The 9,774-nt window shown below is 38.7% G+C and overlaps 1 long non-coding RNA gene across 2 annotated transcripts; it reads right to left on the bottom strand.

Annotated features, from left to right (window-relative positions):
- Nucleotides 1–3,821: 3,821 nt before the first annotated feature.
- On the bottom strand, nucleotides 3,822–8,609 carry LOC120435807. Of its 2 annotated transcripts, none has more exons than XR_005609927.1 (5): nucleotides 8,573–8,609; nucleotides 7,330–7,441; nucleotides 6,468–6,625; nucleotides 5,926–5,984; nucleotides 3,822–4,988 (listed from the first exon to the last, which is right to left on the bottom strand). It is a non-coding gene; the product is annotated as an uncharacterized LOC120435807 (long non-coding RNA). The 2 variants fall into 2 exon arrangements; XR_005609926.1 differs by having other exon boundaries at nucleotides 5,926–5,981.
- Between the last annotated feature and the right edge of the window lie 1,165 nt (nucleotides 8,610–9,774).

The raw sequence follows: 9,774 nt of genomic DNA, 5'->3' as shown, positions 1-9,774 counted from the left end.
TCGAGCCAAACGGACTTTAACGTGTGTTTGAACGAGCTGACGGTTCACTCGTTAAGCTGAAAGAAAGATGCTTTCATCACAGGAGTCACACATGTCCACTGGACCATCTGGGAACTCTTCTTGTTTAGCACTCGTAATAACACAAACACTAAATCCTCCTTCTCTTGTGCTGTTTTGTAGCAGTGTGTACACCTGAGACTGTCACCTGTCTGTCTGTCCTGCACTCTCTCTCTGTTTCTTTCTCTCTGATTGTGGAATAAAAGTATGAACATGTATTTATAAGTTACACTTGTGTTTGAATCCTGCAGCTTATCACACATTTGATTTCCATGTGTGACGACTGCAAGTGTCCAGAGTGAGGACAGACTGAGGGACCCACTGCTGCACATCATCTGTGAGGCTTTGCACCCTGATGATCCACCAGGACAAACTCAGCAGTGTGTGAGGAAGAGGAGGAGGAAGAGCCAGCAGCAGCTGACAGATGGAGAGAATAGACAGACTGTTCCCTGTTTGTGAAGGACTGCTAGGAAAGTTTAACATAACTAATTGTCTGTCCTGAATCAGTCTTATTAGGTAATGTTCAAATAATGTTATCATCCCAGTGTTTTCAGTGTGGGAGAAAGTACTCAGGGCCTTCAAGTTACACACTATGAAAGGCAGCAACAAGTTTAATATTCAGAAACCTAAAGTATGTATCAGCAGCAGAATGGAGCTAAAAATAAATGTTTGTTTCAGTTCTATGAAGCTTTGAGTATTTTGGATTAGTAGCACTGCTGTGTTTGTTGCATCATATTGCTGTAACTGTTTATATGCTTTATATATTCTGAGGTAAGTTGATCTATAGTGTTACATCATATTCTATAAGGATGTTATGTGTTTGTATACTTTCTGCCCAGTTTGACCCATTTAGCAGAAGTCAGCCTGTTTAAGGCTCTGATATCTATTCTGTATGACTTAAAGCAGTTATGACATGCTCTGATTTTCTCACCCAATAAAGGAATATTTAATATATCAGTCTACTCTTCATTTTATCAGAAACAGTTATCACAGTTTGTACATTTTCTTTTATAAATATATGTAAGCAATGAGCCAAATTTAGCAATGCCAACATACTGAAGGAACAACATTTGTCTCTTATATATGATACACCTATATATGCACTGTCAAAGATACTTCTCTTTGAGTGAAGATTTAAGGTGATAAGACATATAGATAACTGCAACTTGAATCTGTACTGAGGCTCAGTATTTGACACAGAGTTCATGTTCACTGCTGTAATAGCTAATAATGATTAATATAATAACTATAATATTGGCCATATTATATTTACATTACCAAAGTGATATGACTTTAGTCTCATGAACAACATTAGCAAATTGTTATTTACTAACTAATCTTAAATGACTGTTCATTACAGAAATGAAGCCCAAAAATCATGTTTTACAGTCCTGTGGTCTCAGCCTCAGATACTTATCAAATCACACAAAGCTCTTGTAGAAACAAACAAACAAATGAACAAAATATGTTCTCCTTCATTTCTGTCAAACAAAGTTGTATGACACGTTTCCAGCGGTTAGTATCATGGTTGCTAGGCAACCTGGGAAGCGCGACGGAGACTAGACCGTCCCATACAGACAAACTTGCCGTTTATTTTGCAAATTGAGCTCAACACTGCCCCTAGCGTCCTGGAGCACTTCCGTTGTGATTTGGAGTTTGCATGTGTTTTGGAGTTTGCAAGTGTTTTGGAGTTTGCAAGTGTTTTGGAGTTTGCATGTGTTTTGGATTTTGCAAGTGTTTTGGAGTTTGCAAGTGTTTTGGATTTTGCAAGTGTTTTGGAGTTTGCATGTGTTTTGGATTTTGCATGTGTTTTGGAGTTTGTACGTGCTTTGTCTCTAGGGGCCACCGTATGTTACCTCTATAAGAGGTAATAATATCAATAAACACTAGTGGCCCAGCTACACTGGTAGCCAAAAACAGGTACTAGGTCCCTGCTAGTGAACTGACAATAATACATAAATAGGCCATTCTGTTAAACACTGAATGACTGACAGCTGATCATTCAGTTATGAGTCACCTATATAATTTCCCAAATTAGCCATTGGGCCAACAAATTTATATTTAAATAAAAAGTATCAAATCAAAGTAATAAAAAATATTGATGGTGACACACTTTCTATTTCAATCTGTGATCTTATCTGACAGGAGTCTGGAGAGGCTGGAACTTTTCCCAGCTGTCACAGGGTAAGGGGCAGGTTATACATTAACTTCATAATCAATACGGAAATTGAAAACTACATTTTGAGTAATTTTAAATATTGATTAACAAGAAACTAAGCAAAAACAGAAAGGACATCATTGGTTCAGACAACAATTTTGGATAAAAAAAAGCACGAAGGATTTCATTGTGTCAGTGTGATCATTTCAGAATGTTTCTGAAAATATCGTGTGAAAATGCCAAATATGCTGTGAAAAATTCTCTCTTTATAATAAACCGCATCATCAGATTGATCCAAGTCTCTGTGTGAGTCAGTCAGGTGATTTCCATAGAGAGGCACTTTGCATCAGCAGCACCATCTTGGGTCCTTCATTCATAACACCATGCGGCTTGCCTCGCAAACCGTGACAATAAGAGTAAAGTGAGACTAAAAAAATCAAAGTAAAAAATATAAAAAAATGTATTTATGATGATTTAATTTTTTTGACTATCCACTCTGTGCAGGCGGAAAGCATAAGAAATGTTTAAACTGTAGAGATACAATCACTTTGCTGCTGTAGATTAGCATTTTGTCATGTTTGAAATATTAATCTAATATAATGTGTTTCTGGCACTTAACCCCCCACAACTTTGTGTCTTTGTCTCATTGTCTCTGTATCTCATTGTACAACTTTATAGTGACAAAAAAGGCATTCTATTCTATTTTAACTTGCCTGTTTCTGTCAGTCTGATGATTTCCATAGAGAGCCACTTTGCATCAGCAGCACCATGCTCCAGTGCTCTGGGAGAGTTTATAGTCCTGAGAGTTGAACACTGGATGACTGACAGCTGTCCTTCATCACAACAGAAGCCACAGAAATCCTCCTCATCAAAAACATGACTTTGATCTGCGTCCTCATCTGGACTCTCCTCTGCTGCTGCTTCACAGGTAAAGTCCAGAGAATCAAACTCCTCTCCTCTATCAACATCTGTCCCTCTGAAATGAAGCCCACAAAACCATGAAGCTGCTTTATGTTTTTGTCTCTGTATCCTCAGAGTCCAGAGGACAGATCACAGTGACTCAGCCTGGATCAGTGAGCTCTGCTGTGGGAAGAACTGTGAACATCAAGTGTAGGACCAGTCAGAATGTTTTTGTTCAAAGCAACTCTCACTGTTTAGCCTGGTTCCAACAGAAAGATGAAAAACCTCCCAAACGGTTCATTTACTACACTAGCACTCGAGATTCAGGGATTCCAGCTCGTTTTACAGCCAGTGGATCAAACTCTGACTTCACTCTGACCATCAGTGGAGTCCAGGCTGAAGATGCAGCAGTTTATTACTGTCAGAGTTATCACTACATCAACAGTCAAGGTGTGTTCACACAGTGAAAAACAGTCGTACAAAAACCTCCCTCAGTCAGACTGAACAAAAACTGAACTGACTGCTGCAGCTGGAAGATACTGCAGAGACTGATACAGTTCACTGAGGACACACACACACACACACACAAATAAATTTTCTCTCAAAGGCATTTAGCACAGATTTGTGCTTAATTAACTACAGAAAAAAAAGTGGGACAGTAACAGAAACCAAGATCAGTCTTAGTAATGACCTTTTACCTTAAAAGTGGAAAAAAGACACTAAATCTATATCAAGCCATAAAAATCTGAAGACAAAAATCTCGAAATGTTCCTGATCAACGAGGATCACAATAAAAACAATACACCGGTGAATCGCAGATTTTACTGTAAATATATCATCAAACATGAACATGAGAAGCTGTTTTCATTTTTTTTAAAACTGAAAAAGGTCATTATCTATTTGCACTGTGAAGTGCTGTCCAATGACTTTCCAACTACTCCAATGAGTAAAATTGGCTCCAACATCTTTGACAGATGATGTGACATTCTTCAGATCAGTTTTCCTTCTTCATCATTTTCTTTTCCAATTATGCTGATAAAATTTCATCTTGGAACTGTTCCTGCTTTTTCTGTGTTTTTCTGGCAAAGTCTATTCCAGTCTTCCAGTTCTTGAGTGTTAGCAGCGGATTGCAACTGGTAAGAGTTTCCTTTCATGAAGATGACTCTTGATCTCTTGGTAGTAGGCTTTGACTATGATACAGCCACCTGGGGCTGCTGTAGCTCAGAAGCATCCATCCAATGCATCCATCTCAGTCTGAATGTGTGTGAATGTTGCATAGAAAGCATTCCAGTAGGAAAAGCATAAAAAAAGTGCTTGTATTTCTTTATGGGTGAATGATGTAAATTATGTAGAATGTTAGAGAAGAAAAGCACTACAGAAAAACCAGCCCATTTCCCCTTAGACTAAGGAATTGGACGTGTAAAGTACTCAAAATTAAGCTGTGGTAAAGTTTTTTTCGTTAAACTATGAATTCTGAGTCAACAGAAACAGGTAACAGAAATGTCTCTAATGTAGACATGTACAGTGTAGTGTAAGCATTAAAAGACCATAAAGGAAACACTAACATTTATGTGAAACTAATTGTAATAAAGAATGAGCAGGTGATTTACAGATTTAAAAGAAAGAATCTGAAAACAACACTTTTTTGGTCTAAGTGATCAAAGTAGAAAACAGAACTGATGTTCAAGAACAAACTGTAGCTGCACTAATATTACACATCTCCATTGTTGTGGTGAACAATGTTGCTTTTAAAACCACATGCAGTGTGTGACCATGACTGTTCACTGACACCATGAACGCCACTTCGCTGAAGCGTTCTTCTTCTTCTTGCCATTAAAATGGAAGCAGAAGGAGCACGAGCTGCTTTGATCTACTGAAAGGAAAAAGAACATATAAGCTGAAACCAGTCAGCTGAAATCATTAAGACAGGAACAATCATTCAATGCAGTGTCTCACGTATCTTAGCCTGTTACAACTGTTGATACAAGCTAAATACAGTTAACACAGTGTCAGGGAACTCCAGTGTGGGAACTAGTGGCTTTAGGTTTGTAGTCATTTAACTTTCATCCATTCATTCATTTAATTCAGGAGGAAGAAATGCCAGGTTGGTGCAGGCTGGTTACATGCATTTGGTCCCATGCTGTCTTTAACTAAATGACTTGGTTCATTTCATGGCTGGGCTGTATGTGGGGTTATATCATGTTATTTGGGCAGGAGTACCTGTCCTCTGTTAGACTTAGAAAGTTTCTCCATCAGTAGAGTTTCTAACTCTTATAACACATCTGTGGCTGACAGCTTTTTGGTGGCTCTTTTTACCCCACACTGGTTGTGAGTGTGTAAATAGCCCCACTAGTTCTTTTGGGTTGCAGTTAACTTGGGAGGAAGGGTGGGTCTGCCAGGACTAGATGAATAACAATTATCTGGGATACATAAATTTCATAATGCATGCATATATCTCTATAAACCTGGCCTGAGGGCTGCCATTTTTTACATTCAGTTATTTCTCTGTTGGATCTAAATAATGAATGTGTTACAGTTAAAGTGACACTGGTCAGTGTAAATGGCTCATTGAGACATAGAAACCTTTAAATTAAATATAGATATCGAGTGTCAAACAATATCAAAGCTGTAAAAGCTGTTTACAGTCAGAATTTTTAAAAACTATGATTGTAAATAAATTCAAACAAGTGAGCTTTTCTCTTTGTGCTGAATATCAACACTGTGATTTCTTAGACTGTAAGCTTTACTTTAGCGCAACCAGTTGTAGAAGCCGTCACTCCAAATGTCTTTTGATAACGAGAAAAAAATACCTTGTCAGTAGACAGCCTGAAGTTCTTCTCCAAACATCTTCTGCCATCGGCTTTGTCTGCTGGTTTGAAGACAATAAACCACAAAAAAGATGATTTAGTCACTTTGTCTGCATCATGCAGCTCGAATGTGTCGGGTAACGATGTTGAATAGCCGTCGTTATCCCTCTGCTGTGTCAGTAGGATTGTACTGTACAGCAGTCGCCTTGAGGTGACTTTTGTTGTGATTTGGCGCTATATAAATAAAATTGAATTGAATTGAATTGATATGTGAGGAATGCTAATGTACACGATAACAGAGTTACATCATTAAAATATAACGGGCAGGAGATATTTAGATATTTTTATATTTATATTACATTTTATAGCTGACAGATATTACTAAATATATAGAATTTACTAAATAGCTGGATGAACATGAAAAATATGTCCATAATCACAAATGACCATGAGAGCCAGTAGAATAAATTCAACTGGACACTCAAAAGACGTCCTTAAATGCTCTTTAAGTGGCAGAACAGATGGAAAAACAGTTAATCGCTTACTTGAGATGAAATCTGCTCAGCTACTTTGAAAACAGCTTCTGACTGGTTCCTCCTTTAACAGGATGACTGCTCAGGGGTAAGGCCACGATGCAGTCCAGCAACCTTTATGGTTCTTCTTTGATTCACCAGGAACTATTAGGGAAACCTTTCAGCGCCTCCTGTGAAAGACACAGGCATAAACACAAACATTTATTAACATGTTCCACAGTCGTCCAGTTTGATTTTCTCATCCTGTGGACAACAACGTACAGAGATGCAGGTTTATTGTTAACTTTTGTAAGGTTTCTTTACTGAACATATCCAGCTGCAGCTCCACTGTGATCCTGAACTGGATAAGCACTTAAGAAAATGTGTCAATAAATTGACAAACATCAGCTTACTATATTTATCCAAACAGACGGGACCAATAATGCTTCACTGAGTTAGAGACTTTAACAGTCTCTTCTATGTAAGAATGTCTCGTGATAGACCTGCAAACTTGACAACAAAGGTTTTTCAGACTACATGTAGCTGTCCTCTATGTCAGCTCACACATTTACATTCATGTCACACTTATTTCTGCTTTCCCATTTTATAATTATTACTTACATTTTGATTAGATACCTTGAGTTTGTAAATAATCAGATTACATAAATGGAATACAATGTATCCAATTCAGGGTTGCGGGAGGATGAAGCCTATCCCAGCTGATACAGGACAAAGACAGGGCTAACACAATATGTGTAACAGAACATCCACTTAAATGTTTGATATTTCTTATAATAATCATAATTATGACTATTATTTAAAGGTTTCTTTATAAATACATTTTGAATTTTTTATAACCCCTAGAATATAAACCTGAGCTGTTTCAGATTCTGACCTCTGACCTCAGTGACCAGGCTGTGACCTCACTGCAGCTCCCTCTTGGAAGTACGTCTGCTTCTTGTCTTCCCCCAGTGATGACCGCCTGCCCTTAATATCACGTACTGTACCTGAGGAACTAAAAGGACAAACTCTTGCCTTCATTTAAGAAGTACATTCATACAGAGGTAATCTATGGAAACACACTAGTTCACCATTTGGGAGGAATCAGCTCCTGTGAAACATTTCTGTAAATGAACATCGTGGAGAATGAAAGAGTTCTTCAGGTGACTCAGCAGATCCACACTGACAAATGAAACTTCTGTGGAAGAAGAATCTGGATTTTTTTTTATTTCCAATCCAGTGAAACTATTAAGGATTAAGCAACAGTGCTCATCTTTGCTCTTCTGAAATCTGTGTTAAACAACAACAAACATAAATTAGTAACAAAAATACAGCTGAGTAGAAGCTTTACAAACCACCAGCAGCCATAATGCTAAATTTTAATCTTCAAATGTTTCTGAGCCGTCTTCAACTTGCTTTTAACACATTAAAGTCCCACAGTCAATGCAGCCTGAATGAAATCCTGATTCTAGATGTTCAGCACACACAGAGACACAGAGGGACTGTTTAAAGTTTAGTGTTAACCTGAGTCACTGATCATTTACAGTATTACAGACTCTCTCAGTCTTTGCATGATGTCCACGTCACTGTAAGTTTCTAGCTGACTCTCAGGTGTGACAGGTGTGCCAGCAGGAAAGAGTAATAATAACCTGCATCCTGAGGTTTGTCATGCAGGATTAAAGGAGCCAGGCTTTGTTCACACAGCCAGGATTGTATTTTACACAGACCCTGGGTCAGTATAAGTATCATACAGTTTAAACGAAGCACTGAAACTTGCACATATTTATTACAGATGCATTGAAGCTAATCGGGATATTTACTGTCAATCTGTGGCTGCGATTAAACACTTTACTGGAAACTTTATTAACTAGTAACTTCATCAGTCATGACAGAAGCTAATATTTCTGTCCCAACATCGTTTAAACAGTAACAGCTTTACTACAATATAAGCTAACGTTTACACCGTAACTTTAAGCTAGCACCATAAAGACGGTAAAACACGTAATAATATCTACAAATGCATCTTAAAGCTGTTATATTAGAACTCGGTGTATCACTAACATAACCACATTAACATTATTGACACTCACTGACTTTTAATAGTCATCTATAAATGCTGTCCGTTTAAATGGTCTTACCTGTAACACTGCTGTATCCACCGGATTCCAGCCAGAGTGGATTCTGGAGTCTTCCACGCTCCTGTTAGTGATCCTCCATCTGGATGGATGATAACAACCTTCTGAACAATCTAGCAGGAGATGGCCCATATCTATGGGACTGATTTGTGCTAATAACGCCCATTGTATGGACTGATAACAGCCGAAGCGGGTGAATAAAGTCACCCAGTCGCTAGCTGTGCCATTACCCAGCATACACCACTCCCTCCATAAATGCAATAAACGATACAAAAGTAATAGCCTATAATTAATTTATCTGCTGTATCTGCTGTTTCTCAGGTAGTTTTTTACATCATATAATTTATTGTGTTCTGTATACGTCACTACAATGTGATTTTGGAAATATATAAATATACGGATAGCAGGCTCTTCCGCGGCAATCTCTTGTCGTCAATAAGCAACGTTTAAGGAGATCTGTAGTATTCAATAGGAGGACCCTGCACGTCATTTCTCGACGCCAGGGGGGTACCCTGCGCATCGATAAGTGAAGCAGAGGGACCCTGACCATGCGTCACACATTTGACGAGTTGGGAGTGAGAACGTGTTGGGAATTCATTTAACTTCCAACTGCATTTGAGTTTGCCTAGTAACAGGTGACAGAAGAAGAGTCGAGAAGATTGCAAGCCCCCAGTGACCATCTGGAGGGTGAAACAAATTGCCATGTATGGAAGAATGTGAAAGAAAGAGGAACTTCTCCGTCTGTTTTTAGTAGAGGTGCAACGGATCACGGTTGATCCGAAATCCGAACCGATCCCACTCCACGGTTTGGTACACACATCCGAAGATTCGAAAAAGAAAAAAAAAGTATGTGTATGGTGCGCATGGTCAGTCTGTCAAGCGGTAGTTATGGCCAGCGCTAGCGGTCCAAGTAGCGGAGCAGAGGAGTTTGCGGCATTTAAGCAGTCCTTTGCTGCCCAATCCGACCGGGCTAAAGCTATTACAAAAGCTATTGGGGTGTTTAGCTGCAGATGGGAGGCCGTATTCCGTTGTGCAAAACAAGGGGTTTAAACTAGAGATGGACCGATCCGATATTACGTATCGGTATCGGTCCGATACTGACGTAAATTACTGGATCGGATATCGGCGAGAAATAAAAAATGTAATCCGATCCATTAAATATCAAAAAAGCACCTCACAAAACTTGCTACACGCGTAACTCGGCT

The sequence above is a fragment of the Oreochromis aureus genome, linkage group 22, assembly GCF_013358895.1.
Source record: "Oreochromis aureus strain Israel breed Guangdong linkage group 22, ZZ_aureus, whole genome shotgun sequence".
Classification (NCBI taxonomy): Eukaryota; Metazoa; Chordata; class Actinopteri; order Cichliformes; family Cichlidae; genus Oreochromis; species Oreochromis aureus.
Note: the sequence above shows the minus strand (reverse complement) of the source record. Positions and strands in the feature narration are given on the sequence as shown.